Genomic DNA, 21,778 nt, shown 5'->3' with positions numbered 1-21,778 from the left:
ACAAGACATTTACTGGATGCTCTACAACGCTAAAAGAAAATTCCAATGGAAGGACAAGACTCCTGAGGACTTTACAGTACCCTGGTCAATCAAAAGTTCACGACAGTCATGTGCAGCTCAGATCAATCATTTGAAATTTCTGTAATGTTTAGGATTTACCCAACTAATCTTGTTTTCAAAAATTGCACATGCCTGCAAGCAAAAACTTACCAAGGACCTTGATGTCGGCTGACACTATTCAAATGAGATGGCACAAGAGCACAGGGAACTCTTACAAGGCATCCTCCTCTGTGTTCTTTCTCCTGACCCTGCGATATTTCTATGTGCTTATTCTAAAAGAGATCCTATGGCTTTTTGCTAAGATATCAATGAATGCTGGAGCTGTTTGTTTGATATGCTTAATGGAAACGGCAATTGTATTCTAAAACCATCACAACAATGTCACCAAAGTGAATTCTCAATTTCATGTAGATTATGGCAACATTTCTCTTTTGGAAATCAGAGGGGGTGCTCTCTTAATTCTCGTGGAGGAAAAATCATGAAAAATCACAACTTCAGAAAACCAAATCTATACTTTAAGCTTCCACACCTACATAATGAACACAGTGTTCTCTAGACCTATATATTTTTTTAAACCTATCATATCATGACCTGGTTTCTCCTTTGGTGGTACTTAAAAACCACCTTTGGATGGCCTATGGTTGAATGTTGCCTCTAATCATACTATTTTTAGCCCTTGTTGATTTTCTAGGCTACAGACTTCAATTTGGTTTTCAGGCTCCTCAGTTTATTTACTGTAGTGAAAATTTTCATTTTTGCTAACTCACACTGCATGGGTATTAAACCCTTATGCAGTTAGACGTGGAGACTTTAAATCAGCTTGCAAAGCTCGTTGTTTCTCTCATTAAAAAATAAAATTCAAGTTAACTAAGTCATGGTCTGTGGATCCCATAACCCTCATATTTTCCCCGAATTATGTGATACGTAGCTTTGCAGTTCCTCGGCCCCACAACCAGTCAAGCATGGGATTAACTGAGTCTGTTTGACATACTGAAAAGACAATAAGACCTGATATTTCTCATTCCTCCAGAAAACTCCCACCTAAATACAGGGAGAGAAGCTGTCAGAATTATTTTCTCTGTTCATTTTTTCTGATCATCTTATAAATGATAATTGTTGGTTAGCATCAGCTTAAGAAAAAGGGACAGAAATTATTTTAGGGGGATTGAAAACCTCTAACTAATCAATCTAAATCATGGGTTCCCAAATAACACAAAAATACCTTCCTTTTAACACAAAAGACCTCTTTGTCTATAATGAAATCAATTTTATAAAACTGCCAGACACTATGAAAGTCTAATGGAGGTAACTGTTTTATTATGTTCACTTATAAGTGAATTTACAAGAATTACACTTATCAAGGTTATACTTCAAAATAATTTAACTTTTAGCATTACTCTTTGATAGCATAGCACTACAATGAATCTGCCAATATGATGCTTTAAATCATAAACATAGCTTTCCTATTTAGATCTTTTGTATCTTAGCAGATAATTCCATGTAAGGCCTGTGCCAAATTGAAAGTTTAAAATTCATCTTTGGCCAGGTGCAGTGGCTCAAGCCTGTAATCCCAGCACTTTGAGAGGACAAGGTGAGGGGACTGCCTAAGCCCACGGGCTCGAAATAGCCTGGGCAACTTGGCAAGACCTTATCTCTACAATAAATCAAAAAATTAGCCTGGTGTGCTAGTGTGTGCCTGTAGTTCCAGCTACTTGGAAGGCTGAGGCAGAAGGATAGCCTGAGCCCAGCAGGTCAACGCTGGGGTGGCCGTGAGCGTGCCATTGCTCTCCAGCCTGGGCAGCGGAGTAAGACTCCAACTCAAAAAGAAAATCCATCTTCAGTTTTTCCCTATAGTCAAATCCCTAATTATATGCTTTTTCCTGCCTCCTATTTCATCAAGCTTAACACTGCAAGGAAAAGGCAATGTGTGGTTATACACCCCCTACACTAGTCCTTCCTGAGCAATCCCGAGACATCCAAGGACCCAGTAATGACAGTGTTCATTTATTAAGCACTTGTTCTGTGCCAGGTGTATTGTACAATCTCACTTAACCTCCTAGCAAACCTCAGAGGCATATATCATTAACCCTATTCTACAGGTAAGAAAACTGTAAGAGCTTATCCAAGGAGACTTAGCTAGTAATGGCAAGAACTTAGATTTAGACCCAGGTCTCTGACTCCTGCTCATTTGACCTCAGATACCCAGCAAAATTCTGCAAGTGGCTTTCCTGTGAGAGAACAAGGCCCCCTGTGGCTAAACCAGAGGCAGCAATACCCTCAGAGAATTTCCCAACAGATCTTGAAACCATGTAATATGTCACCAGAAAGACTCTCCCTGGTTACATCGTGACTTCTTTTGGCAGTGATATAATGACTTTGCACTGAGTCATCTACTCCCTTTGCCCTGTCACCCTATTTGTGACCAGGAACACAGACTCCTGAGGCACTTAGCCAGACATGGAAGGCTTGGTGAGGTTAGAGCAGAACAAAGTTGGCTGTTCTTCAAGGCTTGACTTCACATTATGCTCTATTGTGAGCCAGTGGTTTCCAAACTTGAGTGTGCATTGGAACCATCAGGAGAGTTTGTTAAAACACAGATGGCTGAGTCTTTCCCCTAGAGTATGTAGTTCAGTAGGTCTGGGGTGGGGCCCAAGATTTTGCATTTCTAATAACTCACGAGTCATGCCGATGCTGTAGATCCAGGGAGCACACTTTGAGAACCCCTACTTTAAACCAACAGCACTCAGTCTTTCTCGAGGCCTGCAATCCCGGGAAACATCACCATACCAGATTCCCACCTCCATCATCCCTACACCTCTCCAAATCAAATAAGGAGCTTCTGTCCTGTCTCTGCTGATTTCCTTACTCTATAGCTCCATTTAAACTCAGTGTCAACATTCTTCAAGGAGGACATTAAATTATCTGTTTTGTTTTGGAAACACTCTCCTTGCATTGGCCTATTTAGGTCTAAGTTAGTTCCTCAGTTCTGACAATGCCAGCTTTAAAATGTTCCTTTCTTAAAAGTGAAATGCAATAGGGGTTTGGGTGAGGGTTGATTCACCAATTCACAGAGGGAGGAAAATCAGCACTATGCTGGGAAAACTTTCAAAGTGAAAAAAAGAACACAGGACATCTATTTTCAATTCCAGCTTATACCACACTCTAAAAAGAGGATGAGTGGGATAAACATTACATCCCTGAAATCCCAAAAAATCTGAGCTCCAGACAATTCCTCCCTCATCTATGAAAGCGGCATCAAAACACTGTAAACATAGGTTTAAAAAGCCACTTCCCAACTAACCCCTGTTTTCACTCCCACCTTCTATGAGAAGGTGAGAGAAAGAGGGGTTCTATTCCTGGCTGTTCAAACCACAATGTGTGGCCAAGGGAGACTGTCCCTCTAGAATTGGGTTTCCACCAGTAACGATCTCATTCCTTCTCCAGAATCCTCTCCCCCAAAAGGAGGAAAGCAATGGCACCTTTGGCACAAGCAGTGGATCCAAAGGGGCAAAAGGACTGGCAAGACAAGCGCCAACTACTGTGCCCAGAAGTTGCTGTAGTGATTTCCCTGGAGGATTCCACCTCATGACTGGAGGTTCTTGACAAAGTATCTTCTTAAGTTCAAAGAAACCAGGGGCAACAGAGAAAAAGCAATGACCCTTCAAGCTAACTTAAGAAAAAAATAGAGAAAAGGATAACCAACAATGCTTTGGAATTTTCTGTAACAAGACAGACAAACTTTACCTTCATTTGAATGCCAAGCTAGAAATCAGATCAGCATGATGGGCCCAGTAAAGCATGAACTGGTCTCCATATGTCAGCTACTTCCTCCAAGCCATTCTTCACACACAGCAGCCTGCCTTGGCAAAATGCATTGCTCATCACATCCCTCGACATGACATTTACAAATGCCTTCTCACTGCCCTAGGATAGACTCTAAAATCTTTACATGGCCTACAAGGCCTGTGTGCTCTGGCCCTTGCGTTTCTCTTTGGTTTTGCCTTTTGTCTTTCTTCCCTTCCAACTCAGAGCTCCAATCACACCAGGCTTCTTGGGTTTCCTCAAAGGCACCAGCTGGATAGAGCCTCTGCTCCTGCAGCTTTCTGCCAGAGTTAAAATTGGAGACATTTGAAATGATAGACCCATAATCTGTGGGGGACAAATTATATGGCTGGATTGGTTTGGGCAAGCCACATAATTTTCTTGACCTTCGCTTCCTCAGATATAGGGCAAAGACAGAAATAAACAATGATGGTTGCTGACATCACAGAATTAGAGTGAAGATGATGGAGAAAACAAATGATTCTCTAAAGGAGTAAAATTAGTATCAAGAAAGGCTTGGGCCTTGGGGAGGTGAATGTATGAATTTAGAATAGATTGGAACTGAATATAAATGGCCACTATAGGAGGTCTCTCTACTTAGTGACATAAGCAAACTTGTGAGTATATTGTGTTTGTGTGTGTGCTGCTCTCTGTCATACATATCAGCCCCACGCCTATCTTAACTGTTCATGAAAATAAAATTTCCTTCTCATTTTATAAATTAAAAGGTTTGTGAATGTTTTAAAAAGTATCTCTCACTGTGCAAATATCAACACCAATGAGGCTTTCCAAACAAACATATCTTGTTTGTGACAAGCTATTATCCAACCAGCATATAATTAATTTTCCTGTTTCGGCAAGTGCCTTTTTACATGAATGTTCTCCTGACACTTTAAAGCAAATAGTCCATCATTACTAATTCATTAAGCATTCACATAGATGCTATTATTAATCATGATGAACTAATGTGGTATTAATGGGTAGGCTATTAATTTGCAATTACATGCAGATTTCCTAATAAATTCAAGTTTCCCAAGTTTGAGAAAGAAAGCAAAGGAAAATGAAATGAACACAAATTTCAGAAAACAACTTGAGGGGAAGAAATATCTCTCCCTGTACCAGAAGACCAGGCATACAACATTATTTTCTTTTTGAGTGCAGTGGCACGCTCACGGCCACTCCAGCGTCGACCTGCTGGGCTCAGGCGATCCTTCCACCTTAGTCTTCCAAGTAGCCGGAACTACAGGCATATGCTACCATGCCCAGCTATTTTTTTTATTTATTTATCGTAGAGATGAGGTCTCGCCAAGATCCCCAGGCTGTTCTCGAACCCATGGACTCAGGCAACCCTCTCACCTTGGCCTCCCAAAGTACTGGGATTGCCACACCTGGCCTTTTTTCTTTTATTATCTTAAGAAATCTTTGTATTTACCCAATACAAAGAAATTTACAATATATATGCTTACATCAAAATGACAATGGAGGAAAAACTAAAACATCCACGCACCCTGAAGAGGAAGTGAATTTCTTCAGTGACATACTGTGCCCTTAGATGTACTAAAGACTAGCTACTCAACACGTGCTCCCCAGACCAGCAGTGTGGGCACTACCTGAGAACTTATTGGAACTGCACACTTTCAGATTCTTCTCAGACCTACTGAATCAGATCTGCATTTTAGCAAGATTCTCAGGTGGTTCATGTGCACATTAAAGGCTGGAATGAACTGTACAAAAAAAGTACAGCTATGTAGCTTCAAACTGGAATGGCAGAAGAAAGTGGGGGAGTGTTATTCATACACCACTATACTCTAAAGCCAAGGTATGCCGCGGCAGGAGAATCACATAAGTCTCAGTGAAATCGTTTAAAGCAAATAAGCATGGTGGATGTGACAAGCAGTTGGAGAGCCTGGATTATCAGAAATATAATTTACATACCATATTTCAACAGATAGAATATGCACTTTTTTACATCTTACCATCTCTGAAACTAGAATCTATCTTAAAGCTGTCCACCAGGCACAGTTATGATGTAGTTGCCATTGCCTGTCCATGCATGAACTTGATCACGGCCATTCTTAGCGTCAGCACTTCAAATGAATAGGTTGTATGCCTAATAAGTTGCCACTTAAAATGCCTTCAGAAAGATTTCACCATGACTTTACAATGAAACGAAAACCTTATTGCGTATCCAAAAAGGCCATCTTGGATGAAAACCCCTGAGGCAGTTAGGGAGTAATACTCTTTCAAGAACTATTGAATCATTCCCGTTCTTTTTTTTTTTTTCCTAAGATGTCAGGATTAGGTACATAAGTGGTCTATGTGCAGGTGAAGCTTGGGCCTCTCACTGGTCCTCACTTCCCCTGGTTCAGGATCAGGTACCCTTAGTGATGCACCCCTCCATCCCCATGGCAGTGTCCTGCTACGGCCAATACCCCTCTTGTAGTATTGTGATAAATGTTCAGGACCCACTTATGAGTGAGAACATGTGGTATCAAGTTCTTTGTTTCTGTGATAGATTAGTAAGTATGATAGAAAAAAAGACACCTGCATGTGCATGTTTATTGCAGCACTATCCATAATAGCAAAAACATGGAACCAACCCTGCTGCTCATCAAAAGTAGACTAGATTTTTAAAACTATGGTACATACACACAATGGAGTATTACACAGCCATGAAGAAAGACAAGTTCATTGCTGACCTTGATGAAAGAGAGACCACAGTATTTTGTGGAAAAACTAAGGATTGATGAATCAAAATCAAAAAGATTCTGTGAAGAAGTTTTAGGACTACCTTAACCAAACTTTTTACTTACACCCTCCTTTTTAATGGATACCAAAAAATGGTAAAAATTAATGTCTAAGGCTGAACACAAAAAAAAATTCCAAATGATAAAAAAGCATTATGTAATAGTTCTTTTTTTGCACATGTGAAACAATGGTACACCTTACAGGTGACAGCATTTTTGATTTGATGAAATATGATATTAGTTTTGTTAAGGCTATCAAGTATTTGTGTATTCTCTGGCTTAATTTGAAGTCAAATAAACATAACTAAACAAAATTGTGTATAATTAAGAACTACCACTTCAGAAGACCATGTATTTTCATCCTGGAAAATAATAAATCTGTCAGGAATACTGAAGCTGTGTTTGGTTTAAATAAAACAAGCCAATATAAAAATTATTCCAAATGACTCCAAAAAGCATTTTAAGGACAACTGAACCTCCGGGTGAGATGAGACATTTTAATTCCTGAGTATTGGGTTTCATATCTAGGTCTCAGGGGCAGAACCACAAATTTGGCCCAGTAGGAAGGCGGGCGCAAGGCCTCCAGCAAGAGCAGTTTCGTGAACATCCTGAGACACTGTGGGCTGTGCAGCCTTCAGACCTCAGGCGAACCACAATTGCCCCTTTCCTCACCCAGCACCTCCTACACATTCCCCACTAGGCTTGTTTCATTCTGGCAGCCACCTGCAGCTTTCAAACCCCAACTTCCTCTTCTCCACAGCTCAGAGGTTCCAGGCTGACACCAACACCTTTGACCTCAATTTAAAAAAGTAGAATTTTTATGTCTGAATTTACTTTCACTGCTGTGCATCCACACCAATGTTTAAGTTAGGGATGGGAAGGAATCTCTTCTCTTTCTTATATTATTCTGGGGACTTGGCCAACTTTGGGAAATGTAAATGGGAAGAAATTAATAAATTAGCTAGGACATTGGTTGACATTCATTAATGTCAACTAGCAAAGCACACTGTCAGAGTAGTTATTTTGAATGGTTCTCATTTCAGAAAACTCACAACCTTCTCTAACATACAACAGTTACAGTTTTCTTTCTCTCTTTTTCTTTTTTTTTTTTTTTTAGTTGGAGTCTCACTTTGTCACCCAGACTGGAGTGCAGTGGCACACTCCCAGCTGCCGCTGCCTCGACCTGATGGGCTCCAGTGATCCTTCCACCTCAGCCTTCCAAGTAGCTGGAACTACAGGCATGCGCTACCATGCCCGGCTAGTTATTGATTTATTGTAGAGATGAGGTCTCGCCGAGTTGCCCGGGCGGGTCTCGAACCCGTGGTCTCAGGCAATCCTCTCGCCTCAGCCTCTCAAAGTGCTGGGATTACAGGCTGAGCCACCGAGCCCGGCCAGTTACCGTTTTCTAATCAGTTCATTTGAGCATCGCTTGGAAATGTGAGAGTGGTTAAAAAAATCCCAGAGCCCAAGGCACATCCAGGCCTATTCCACCAAAATCTCTGAGGATGGATCTCAGGCATTTGGGTCTTGCAAGCCCTCACCCAAGGATTCCACTTTGTCACCAGGGTTGAAGACCACTACTCTGGAGCCTCCCTGTTCAATATAGAAGCCAGTAGTCCAGCAAAGATATTGAGCACTTGCGATGTGACTGGTCCAAATAGAGATGTGTTGCAAGTATAGTGTACACACCAGATTTCAAAGACTTAGTAGGAAAGAAAGAATGAAAAATGTCTCCTGAATAAATTTTTTGCATTATTACATGTTGCAATGACAATGTGTCACATATGTTAGGTTAGACAAAATATATCATTTCAACTGTTACTTTTTAAAAATGTGACTCCTAGAAAACAAAATCACATGTGACTTGCATTTGTGACTCATGTATTTCTATCAGACAATGCTACTCTGGAAGATATCCTTATGTCACAAGCTGTGTGAATATGGGTGACTCAGCCCCTCTAAGGCTCAGTTTGCATAACAGTAAAACAGGGATAATGCTACCTTCCTAATTCTCAGGACTTTTAGCAGGCGTTAAGGGTCAAACAACCTGAATTCTAATCCTAGCTCCGAGCATATTAGCTATGCGACTTACGGCTAGTCATTATCCTGCTTGGTGCCTGTGTTTGCTCACCTGCAAAATGCAGATAAATCTTCCATCAATGTAGGCATGCTGGGAGCTCAGTTTAGAGGTTCAACAAATGGTAACTAATGGCATTATTAAATAAGACCACCTCTATAAACTGCCTAGTCCTGTTAGGCCCTTCCCTGTGTGATATACTCTTACAATTTTATGTTTTTGGAATCTATCAAAGGATCATTTTCCAGTAATGAGTAAAAGTATCTCTTATTAGTAGTAAATCAGGGGAGAAATGGAGATTTTGTCACATTGTAAAGATGCTTGACCCATCCCCCACCTCAGTCACAGTTGAAAAGTTCTTAAGAATTGAGGGTGAGAACGCAGCTGAAGCCATCTATTCAGAGAGTTTGGAAATGCGAGAATAAAATTTTCAACCCAATTCTGCCAAGCATTTGGGCATGCAACCAATTTTTAAATTTTTCTAGTGCCTCCATTCTGCTGTTGACCAATTAGGAGTATGGTAAAAGTAAGGGATTCACCCAACTCTCGAAAGCACAGAAAATCTGAGCTATCTTCTTCTGCTGTGAAATCTGGTGCCCCGGAAGTTCTCACAAAAATCTTGTATTCTCAGCATCATTATTATTCCAGTTTCTGGCAAGCAACAGAAGGAACACGTGGACACTCGGAAGAGCTTCAAGAAACGTTACCACTAAAGCTCACATGGGTATGCCTCCCAACTGTTACCACCAAAGTCAGCTAGGATTTTTCTTTCCTTTCCAAATGGTCATCCTCTTTCAGGAAGTGGTTTTTTGAAAATATGCAATCCTTCTGAACAACTGCAAAGTAAAATACACCTAAACATACCAACCATGTAAAACAGGACCTGGATGTGGGCAGGTGGAGAAGTGTCCCTGTGGGTGCATACGTCTTTCTCAGGATGCACATATCCTATGTCATTAGTCATGCCAAAAAAACTTATATTTAGTCAAAAGAACCTAAATTTAGTCAACAAAATTCTGAAGTAGAATATTTCTTTCTTCCTACAACATTCAAGTTAACTCACAGGAAAATTTTCAGAATGGGTTGCAAAATTTACACGACAAAAAAGCTCCCTTGTCTGCTTTCCCACTTCTGTTTTCAGTCAATATTCCCATGCATAGCATTTTCAGGTTGTCGCTCCACTTCTCAGAAATCTCAACATTCCTGCTGCAAGTAAAAAATCTCACAAAAGGATTTCAACATCCTCCACCTGCTCATCTCACTCCTGTTGCCTCTCACCAACAGCCCCATTCATTCTTTTCTTCCAACAAAGACAAGTTCTATGTATCAGGCTTCCCCTTCGAACTCACTCCCAGAATCTCCAGATTTGCAGCTCCCCTACTCCCCACCATTTCAAGTTCAATTAATAACCCTTGCCTTCAAAATTGGACACCAAGCTAGCTCTTTTGCATAGCATCGCAGTATTTACTTATGAATAAACACATTACTTTGTGTATTACTAATTTCAACCATTTGCACTGTTTGCAAGTATTTTAACCAACCACAACACACCAAAAGCTGTATCATCTCTAAATGAAATTAACCTTTAACACCCTGCTTTCATGATAAGCATGAGGCAACACTTAGTAATTTCACCGGAAAATATATATGTTCTGTGGCATAGGCAATCCCATAAAGCTAGTACTTAATCAGTTCAAGGGTTGGTATTGACACAAATCTCCAAATACATATCTCCAGTTTTATCTAATATCCTTTATAAACACATATTAACTGCCGGTAATGTGCTCATTACCCAATGTAGACAGTGGACTGTTCAAAGATTTGGGTATCAGTGGACCCATGGGGCCATGTAATAGCCAACTCCATTCAAAACACCTGCATTGAGATGCTGCATTAGACTGCATTGAGACGCTGGAGCTAAGTAAAACTATGCCTTCTAGAGTCCTGCTCCAGCAATCCTTCCATATGCCAAGGTACTTAATCTTTTTTCTGTATATATCCCTTTGGCAGTCTGTTGAACCTGTGAACTATTCTCAAAATAATGTTTTGTTTTTTGTTTTTTATTTTAAAGACGTGGGGTACAATTCAGGGTTAATATACAAATGTTTATTATGCAGGTAGAATAATGTTTATAAGTGCATAAAATAAGAAACATAGGTTTACAAAGGACACCATGTATTCTGAAACACAGTTAACAAAAGTTTTTTTAACTGTGTGCTATTATTTATAATATGTGTTCTATTTCATTAATTCAATAAATAACAAATCCTAACATTGAGTCTATCAACTACTATAATTTTGAAGTAGTGGTATAAGTACATAACATTTCAAGATACTTGCAGCATCTGTAATAAGACAGAAAAATACTCATGATTCCTATTGGTAACAAAGTCACAGGCACTGCTAATAGTACTGGGATTTGTTGCTACATTCATGATTAAAGAAAATGCTGAAGCTGAGATGGGAGGATTGTTTGAGCCTAGGTGAGAGATCAGCCTGGACAACACAGAGAGACCCCGTCTCAAGAAAAAAAGAAAATGCTAAGGTTTCATCAGAGGTGAATAAAAATAAAGGTGCATTTATTCCCATTTAAGACCCTGAATTCTATTGACATCCCTCTTGAGGGCTGTGGACCAGCATTAAGAATACCCTAGGTATAAGGAAAAGAAAAGAGAAAAGAAAGGAAAATTGATGGGATTTTAAGTGGCATCTAGAGAGGCTCTAGAAAAGTCTAAGAGGGCATTTTTTCTTATTTTCACCAATTCCTCTTTTCTTGTAGGAGTAATTTAAAAATCACATAGCCCCCAGTGAATGTGTTGTCTAACCAGTTAGATTTCCAAAACCTTCCAGGGTTTAGGGTCATGGCCAAAGTCTGACAAAGGTGTGAATATGCAAAAATATCCTAATCTGCTGATTTTACCTAGTCTTGCCACTTTCAAGATCAGTTTCCTTAATTATAGGCATGTTGAGATTGGGGGGGAGTGGAATAACTAGATCACAATCATTTACCTTAATAGTGCTGTTAAAGTTTTCTTATCAATTGAAGTTTTTTTATTTGACTAGGGAATTAACATTTATTAGGCATCTACTATGTGCCAAATGCTTTTAAAATGTTAATTTAATCCTTGTGAAATTAACAGTAGTAACAAATTCCATTTATTGAACCCTGTGCAAAAGGTTTTCCAAGCATCTCACTGAATTCATCCAACAGTATCACCAGATAAGAAACTGAAGCTGAGAGAGAAGTAGCTTGCTTATGGTCACATAGCTGATAAACGGCAGAGTCACATTATTTTTTTTCAGAAGACAAGTTTGAACCCCATCCTTCAAGGTCTTATTTTTCTTGTCTGTAACTTGCACAAGATCACACCACCATGGAGTTTCGGAAAGGCCCCGGCCTATCTTGTTGCCCACATCCCTGTCCTGCCTTCCTGAGACCCAGGACACAAATAGAGAATGACTGACGATTCCTCTTCCACTGCTATAAGGGACAAGTCCCATTTGCCTCTCAGAACTCTTCTGGGACACTATGCAAAACCTCAAGCACAGAAGGAGATGGAGAAACAGGAGAAGAAAAAGCCATTCCTCACACCTAGCTAGCTGCCCCACCACTGCACCCAGCCATGCACAGAGGGCACATTCTTTCTGTTCTTTCTTTACCAAGTATTTACTGAACACTGTTATGTCACTATGCTCGGTGCTGGGGTCAAGTGACATCCAAAATGGGCAAGGTTCTGGTTCTCATGGAGTTTACCATGTGCAGGGGGTGAAAGTGGGGGTATAGGTGAGAACGAGTAAGCAAGTACATAAATGAGATCATTCAGATGGTTGTAAGTGCCACAAGGGACTGAATGTAGAGGGGCTGGAGATTGGGCTAGGGAACAATTTTTAATAAAGGTGTTCTCTGACCCTTCACTAGCACTGAAATCCATTTGAACTGTTCCTAGGTAGCTCACTTTTCTAATGGCTTGTTCAGAGCTCTACAGCAATGTTGTCTGGTAGAAATAGTATCCAAACCACATGCATAATGTTTAATTTTCTCATAATTAAGTTTAAATAAGTTAAAAAAAGCATGTGACATTTTGTAATAATATGCTTATTTGCCTAATATATATTAAAAATATTATCATTTCAATATGTAATCATGATTATAAATGAAATCATCAACTTACTAATGAGCATACTTACTTTTTTAAAAAATGAAGTCTTTGAAATGTGATATATATTTTACACCTACAGCACGTCTCATTCCAGCTAGCCCTACTTCAAGTACTCAAGAGCCACATGTGGCTAGTGGCTACCACACTGAGCAGCACAGCTCCAGAGTCTTGATTGCAATACCTACTGGAACACTTTGTGATGTGCAGATTGCAATTTCCATGAGGACAGTCTAGGGGACCTTATTAATCTCTGTACTTTTGTATCTCCTGTATCTAACACAATCCCTCTTGCTAGATGTGAATGAGGAAGTGAAAATCCTGGTTATTATTAGCAACAATCTTATGACCAAACAAAATGAGAAAAAACATGACATAGTGGATGAATAGAGAGAGAGAAAGAAATGTAATCCTTAATGACATGGTTCAGCTGCTGGATCAATCCTTACCTGAAATCAACATAATTACTAGACCTTTTGGTTACAAGAGTCATCATATTTTCTTTATTGGTTAAGCCAGTTTGAGTTGTGGTTTCTGTTACTTGTGGCTGAAAGCAATTAGTGCCAGGAAAAAATGCTCAATAAGTGAGACTATTTTCACAGATCAGTTAGTACAATCAAAATGCTTTGCATTTAAATCTATTTGAAGCAAGTGCATTTCTCCTAAATTAAATATTATACAACTTAGAATGACTGTCACAAATAAAGCTGGTTCTTTTCAACCATAGCCAACTTATTTGTAATGTGAATCACTAATGACAGAAGAGCTACATTAAAGCTATAGGGGGAAAGATCAGATCTTAAAATTGAATGCTTAGAGTAATAGGAGTCAAAAAGTAAGACAAAGACATGCGCTGGAGGGAGAAAGGGACACACAAGAAGAAAACCTAAAATGCAGACTGTCAGAGCTACCAAAGCACCACCTGTTACACATGGTGGCCATTCTCATGGTCTCTTTATTTAGCTATTTAGAGAGAACATATCATAGGGATACATTCACATTTTCTACAGAGCCTTCAAAGAAAACTTATTTCTATATGTTTTCAGTTCAATTACTTATTTTTAATTTGTATAGATACATAACAGTTGTACATATTTATAGGGTACATGTGGTTTTTTGATACACACATATAATGTGTAAGGATCGAATCTGGGTAACTGGGAGATCCATCGATTCAAATACTTATTATTTCTTTGTGTTGGGAATATTTCAAATCTACTCGTCTAGTTATTTTGAAATATACAATAAATTGTTGTTAATTATAATTGTCCTGTTGTGCTACTGAGCACTAGATCTTATCCCTTCTATCTAACTGTATCTTTGTACCCATGAACCAACCCTCTTTATTTGAAGTGAATGTCTCCTAACTGGCAATTGCTTTTTTTTTTTTTTTTTTTGAGTTGGAGTCTCACTCGGTCGCCCAGACTGGAGTGCAGCAGCCGCTCCCAGCCACCGCAGCCTCGACCTGCTGGCTCCGGCGATCCTTCCACCTCAGCCTTCCAAGTAGCTGGAACTACAGGCGCGCGCTACCACGCCCGGCTAATTTTTTTATTTATTGTAGAGATGAGGTCTCACCAAGTTCCCCGGGCTGGTCTTGAACCTTTGGGCTCAGGCAATCCACTCACCTCGGCCTTCCAAAGCGTGAGATTACAGGCTGAGCCACCGAGCTCAGCCGCTATTTTTTCTTTAATCTGACAACTTCTTCCCCCACCACAACACTCCATGCACCACACACCCCACTTATGATCAAATGGTGTGTTAAAGGAGGAAAAATATAAACAAAAACAAAAATTTCAAGTAAAATTATTTTTCACAATCCAAAAGGCTCCTATACAGGCCCAAATGTTCACATAGCACCCCTCTGCACATACAGGACCGTAATGATGTATGCATAATTTGGCCATTTGTTGCTTCCCAGTGGCCACATAAAAAAAGGAGTAAACAGGGTCTCAGAAAAATAGGAATCTTCTCTGCGTGGATGCACCCAGTTTATATAGTAGACTCACTCAAAATTAAACGGGCTACGTTTTCACTAGAAATAAAAAGCCTACCACAACGGACAGTTGGTCCTTAGCACTGCCCCAATGCATTTCTACTTTTACCAATCTGATGTCATCTGTTTCAAATAACTTAATGAAGTCAAGGCTCAGTTTGGTACATCATTATACTATGTACACAGTATGAGGAAAATGACACAATTCACTATGTCTTCAATAATCTGAAATTCCTAATTAGTAAATGACTTTACAGGAGCAGAACTTAAGTTTTCATGTTTCTATTACCTGCAAAAGATGATTTGGTCCCGATCACTGATAGAAAAAACAAGATTATATGGGGGAGAGGAGGGATATTTAATTATGAGAACCATTTGAATCTCAGCCAACAGGTATTTACAAATAAATAACCAATCGATGAATCACAATCATCTTTATCTGCTCATTAATGCATAGTTCCTTCTTTATCTTATTGTTCTGCTGGAGCTGTGTTTAAAAATAACATATTCCATTTCTTCACAAAATACTGGCAAAGATGGCTATTCCATAATAGAGATGACCTGGCCCTACCTTGAGTCATCTGTCTTCTATTTGACATAAGTGTTCTATCTCATCCATTGCCTCATGTTTCATAAGTGCTCATTTGCTAAATTTCCATCTGCTTGCTTATAAGCAATGCATGCTGCGTTGCTTTCATGGTCACATGAAGACAAATTTGGGGGGGTAGTAGAATGGGGATTTTAAGACAAGCACTTGATTACATTCAGCTTTTTAAAAACCCTTGCTTCTTGGAGAGAACAAGAAATAATTTTATTTTCTGAGTAGAAATCTGAGTCTTATATGCCATTTAAGGAAAAAATTCACAAAGCCAGGTTGCTGACTTCAATAGAGGGCAATATTTCATCAGCCAGGTCTGTCAAATCCATTTCATTTCACAAATTGGACAGCCGTATCTGTGTGTTCTCTATCAGCCATAAGAAAATAGTATTCTTTTGATTGGTAGTATTGGGTTTTATTTTTGGATGCTCTCTCTTTTTATCAAGGGTGAGGAAAAATATCTTGACAGTATTCAATATTTTTGAAAGCACATGATATTTACACAAAGGATAAGGACAGAATAAAACTTAAAGCATTTGATAGACATTACTTCATGAACCTTAGAACTATCTCTGAAACAAAACAAAGGAGCAAAGGACAAATATTTATTCAGGGCTTGCAATGTACCAGGAACTGAACTAGATAATTTATATAGGTCATCTCCTTTAATCCTCACAAAAACCCTATGATATGGGTATTCTTATCTCCATTTTAATGATTAAAAAATAAGTAATTAAGCTGGGCTCGGTGGCTCAGCCTGTAATCCCGCGTCTTTGGGAGGCTGAGGTGAGTGGATTGCCTGAGCCCACGGGTTCGAGACCCGCCTGGGCAGCGAGACCTCATCTCTACAATAAATCAAAAAATCAGCTGGGCGTGGTAGCGCGTGCCTGTAATTCCGGCTACTTGGAAGGCTGAGGCGGAAGGATCGCTGGAGCCCAGCAGGTCGAGGCTGCGGTGGCCGGGAGCGGCCACTGCACTCCAGTCTGGGCGACAGAGTGAGACTCCAACTCAAAAAAAAACACAAAATAAAATAAGTAATTGGCCCAAAGTGACATAGAGTGTAAATAAAAGGGAACTAAGACTCAAATCCAACACTTGAGTCTTCAAAATTCATGCTCCAAGTAGCTTACAATGAGGTTGACAACTGGCAATAAACTAAATGGCAATACAGACACTGATTAGATAAATTATAGTGCATCTATACAAAACCGTCATAGAATATGATGTTATAGATCTATTTTTATTAACATGAAAAGATGTTCACAATATATCAAGCAAAAAGAGTAGAGTATAAAAATAGAATATATTATATAAACCCCTTTAAGAAATATATAATTTTATATGTATATTTGCATTTAAAAAGTTATTATTGCTGGGTGGTAGGATTTGAAGTATGTTTCTTCTTGTTTATTTATGATTGGTCTACAATTAGTCTGTATTACCTGGGAGGAATGATAAATGGATGGATGGTTGGATGCATAGGTAGATAAACTGATAGAAACATAGATAGATATAAAGTATAGATAGATATAGATAGAATTTCAAAATTCAATGTTTAAGAAAAAGAAATAAATAAGATTGTTAACATATCTGACATCTGGAAAGCTTTATACACTTTAAGAATATTAAATTCTCTGTAACACACTTGCAGACTTCAGAAAAAGTCTGTCTGTATCTATATTGATATTTGTCTATACCTTTATAGAGATCAGATTACTTTGTCATGTACTATCCACCTAAATATATAAAGTATATAAATGTATAGATAGAGATAGAGAATGAGACAATATATACATTTATAGAGAATGAGAAAAATATAATAAATGTAGCAAATTGTAATAATTGAAAAATCTGGGTAAAGGACACATAGTTCTTTGTCTATTCATTCAACTCTAAGTTTGAATTATCTCAAAATAAAGCAGATGACAAACAAGCATAAAAAAATAATACTCAACAATAGTTGTTATGAGAGAAAATCAAATTAAAACAATGAGATAGCACTGCATATCTATTAGAATGGCTATAATAAAAATATTTTAAAAGTTTGAAGAAGCCAGGCTCGGTGACTCAGCCTGTAATCCCGCGCCTTTGGGAGGCTGAGGTGAGTGGATTGCCTGAGCCCGCGGGTTCAAGACTCGCCTGGGCAGCAAGACCTCATCTCTACAATAAATCAAAAAATCAGCCGGGCGTGGTAGCGCATGCCTGTAATTCCGGCTACTCGGAAGGCTGAGGCGAAAGCATCGCTGGAGCCCAGCAGGCGAGGCTGCGGTGGCTGGGAGCGGCCACTGCACTCTAGTCTGGGCGACCTAGTGAGACTCCAACTCAAAAAAAAAAAAAGTTTGAAGAATGGATATTTTATTTTTTACATTACATCAGGTACAAGATGATACTAATTTTAAAAGAGACACTACTCCCCCACTTGCTCTCCTTCTTGACACTTAAAGAAAGAACCCCACAATCAGTGTCTAAATTTGTCCTTTACAGTGCTTGTCACAGAATAACTTGGGATTTATTGAGTTGTGTCTTTCTTAGAGGATAGAAATACATAGGAAGCCTCCCACTTTGTTTCATAAGGCCAGCACAATCTTGATAAAAAGAATTTGACAAACTTAGCACACAAAAAGTCACAGACCAATATGAATCATAAATATAGACCCAAATACATAAAGCAAAATAGTAGCTTATTCAATTCTGGCAATGTCTTAAAAAAAATAAACCATTCATAGGTAGGATTTCTTTCAAAATTAGAAGTTTAGTTCAGTATAAGGAAACCATGAGAAGTTAAAAGGGATAGATATTCCATCTGAGTTTTTTGATAAATAGCAAAGAGGAATTTTTCTTGAGCAACAAAACCAGGAACAGCAGAACACTAAATAAAGAATAGCTATCAGAAAAAAACAATTATGTATTCTTGGGGGAAATCCTGGAGGCAATGCCACCTAACTTAGAATAAGAAAATCAAACCCATTGTCATTGCTCTTATTCAACACTGTTCTGCTATTTCTAAACTTTATAATTAACTATCTAAAAAATCCCAGAGAAACCATCAAACAGCTATTAACTAACGAAGTTCTAATAAAATCCAATATAGATATTCAAAGCTTTACTTTACACCAGGCATCAGGGGTTCACAAACTTTGTCCATAAAGATCAGAGAATAAATACCCTAGGCTTTCTGGGCCACACAATCTCCACAGCAACTATTCAACTCTGCTGTGAGAACGCAAAAGCAGCCATTGACAGTGTACACATGAATGGGTACAGCTGTGTTCCAATAAAACTTCCAGGCGATAGGCTGGATTTAGTCTACTGGCCATAGTTTGCTGACCTTACTTTATACCACAGAAAACAATTGATGGGAAAAAGTTATCATTTAAAAAAGCAAGAACATATATAAAGACCTAGAAATAAACTTTCTCAAAGGTAATTTGGCTATGTGCACCAAAAATTAAATTTGTGACTATTCTTTCAACCCAATAAGTTAATTTCTGGGAATGTAATCTAAATACATTTAGATAAAGAAGACTGTCAGTATATCTGATATTTGAAAAGCTTTATATACTCTTAAAATATTTAATCTTTGGCAGGGCTCGGTGGCTCAGCCTGTAATTCCAGCACTTTGGGAAGCCAAAGCGAGTGGATTGTCTGAACCCACGGGTTCGAGACCAGCCCAGACAACTTGGCGAGATCTCGTCTCTACAATAAATAAAAAAAATTAGAAGTAATTTCTTTTTATCTCTTTAAGTATCTTATTAGATATGCATAAAGGGCTTGATTTGTTTTGATGACAAACTTAAGAAAATTATGGCCAAAATGTTAATAATGCAGATTAAATTTTAAATGTGTCATGTCATGCCATATCGTGAGTAGCACCAAAAAAATGAAGAAATAGTCTTCTCCTATTTGCAAACTGTTGTCTGATTCAGCAAAGAAGTCACACATATAACTGACAAATAAGGGACCTTCCAACAGCAGTCTTTGCTTCTTTACTTCTATCTTACTTATTGATATAAACAAGCATATCAATCAACATTTATGAGGAACCACAGCTGTTCTTCAAAATTGTAACCAGAGGGACATTATGGACACAAGAGTTGGGTAAAAAATCAGAAAGAATTCTGTGAGAATCAACTGGCTATATGGAATTCACAATAAAAAGCACTAAATAATAACAAAAAATTAGCAGGGCATGGCAGCGAGTGCCTATAGTTCTGGTTACTTGGAAGGCTGAGGCGGAAGGATTGCCTGAGCCCAGCAGATCAAAGCTGGGATGGCCGTGAGCGTGCCACTGCACTCCAGCCTGGGTGACAGAGTGAGACTCCAACTCAAAAAAAAGAAAAGAAAAGAAAAAGAATATTTAATCCTCTGTAACATACTTGCAGAGATAAAGACATGGAGATGTGTACAGAGAATATTTATTATGGTGTTATTTATAAGAAGAAAAGTTAACTACTGACATAATCTGTGTCTATGAGGAATGCATGGTTTTTTAAAACAGGTTACAGAGTAGTATGAATAATATCAGCTATTTTTTTAAATATATGGGTGTGCATATGAGGTTATGCACAACTTCAACAGAGCTTGGAAATCTTTTTTTTTTTTCACTTTTAAAAGGAACCTAGCAAGCAAACAAAAACAAAAGCCCTGTGCTAAACAATTTACCTTCATTTCTATGACTTTTGAAGGAGTCCATACATAATATCCTCCACAAACAAAGCATAAAGGTATTGATTTTAACTTTCATAATATGACATCCCTGGAAAGTTATTTAAATTACTGTAGCCACTTCATGTCCTGAAGATAGAAAGATTGCGGCTACAACTAATATAAAAGGAGCATATGTGGAAATCTTGTGTTTTTCTTAACTATCAGTGATATTTCTGCATGCATGATTGTGCATGTGTGTATATGCACACATGTGTGTACACATCTGTCTATCGAGGAAGAAAAGTCTGAGAAAAGAATCAGGAAATGGACAAGAATGGTAGATTAAGGACCAACATGAACTATTGTTCTATAGGGAAATAAGTATTAGTAAACTTACTCCTCAAGGTCTTACTTATGGTTTTATAGTATGGGAATCTCACTTGTTGGGTTAGGGGAAAATCCTGACATTCTTGCAGATTCTCATTTATAACTTACCAAGTTTAAGTTTGGTCTTCTAATAGAAAATATCAGTCCATGTGATTTATATCTAGTTGTGAAATTTAAGCACATTTTCTTTGCAATTGACAATAGTTATCTAATTATTTTGCCAAGAGTTTCACTTGCTATAAAGTGATACATATTTAATTTTCATGTACTTAAAATATTGGGAAAATACAGATGGGAAAGAAAAAATGGTGATTTTTATAACTTCTCATAAATTCTTTGTAGGTGTTACTGAACGCAAGTTACATGGCATAACTCACAGTTGTCAAAAGCGCCAATGAAAAAGACACATACTGGGGGCCGGGCTCGGTGGCTCAGTCTGTAATCCCACGTTTTGGCAGGCCGAGGTGAGTGGATTGCCCGAGCCCGCGGGTTTGAGACCTGCCCGGGCAACTTGGCGAGACCTCATCTCTACAATAAAATCAAAAATTAGCCAGGCATGGTAGCGCGCGCCTGTAGTTCCAGCTACTTGGAAAGCTGAGGCGGAAGGATCTCTGGAGCCCAGCAGGTCGAGGCTGTGGTGGATGGGAGCGGCCACCGCACTCCAGTCTGGGTGACAGAGTGAGACTCCAACTCAAAAAAAAAGACACATACTATTTTTGCCTTCTCAAAACAAATACTTTATCTGACTTTGAAATCTTCCTACTTCCCTCCTGAAGTGGCTTTCTCCAATGGCTTAGCATGAAAATTAGATCCAATGCAAACAGAATATCTTCCAGTAATAGACATTTCCAACTTTTGTGTATGTGGGGGCGGGGGGTGTTCTAGCATATATACATCTGTGTATATACACACGTGTGAGTATGTGTGTGTGAGCTTGTCATTGCTAGAAAGGCCATGGGAGAAAACTGAGTATCCCTAGAGTCAATTTAGAAGTTAACAGGAACAATATGACAACCACAAGGTCATCCAGAGTTCTCCAAAGTGATGTCAAAAAATGATGAGGTGTTAAGTACATTTTGTAAGCCATGAAAATCTAGGACACAATGAGCAAGAATGAAGTTTACTATGAACACAACAGACAAATAAGTATATTGATATAATTTTTATTAACTATTCCTTTGCTCTCAATCAAATGTTATTCATCCTTCAGCAGAACTTACTGTTACTAAACATGAACATAACGGATTTGCACTGAGATCTGAGAGACCAAAATTCCACACATTTCCTTTT

At 38.7% G+C, this 21,778-nt stretch overlaps 1 protein-coding gene across 1 annotated transcript in view; it reads right to left on the bottom strand.

The window, feature by feature from the left end:
- The window catches only part of PHEX (phosphate regulating endopeptidase homolog X-linked), a 142,594-nt gene that overhangs the window by 106,239 nt on the left and 14,577 nt on the right, over nucleotides 1-21,778 (bottom strand). The window lies entirely within an intron of this gene.

Source organism: Carlito syrichta, unplaced genomic scaffold (assembly GCF_000164805.1).
Source record: "Carlito syrichta isolate Samal-C Ts95f unplaced genomic scaffold, Tarsius_syrichta-2.0.1 Scaffold148222, whole genome shotgun sequence".
Taxonomy (NCBI): Eukaryota; Metazoa; Chordata; class Mammalia; order Primates; family Tarsiidae; genus Carlito; species Carlito syrichta.
Note: the sequence above shows the minus strand (reverse complement) of the source record. Positions and strands in the feature narration are given on the sequence as shown.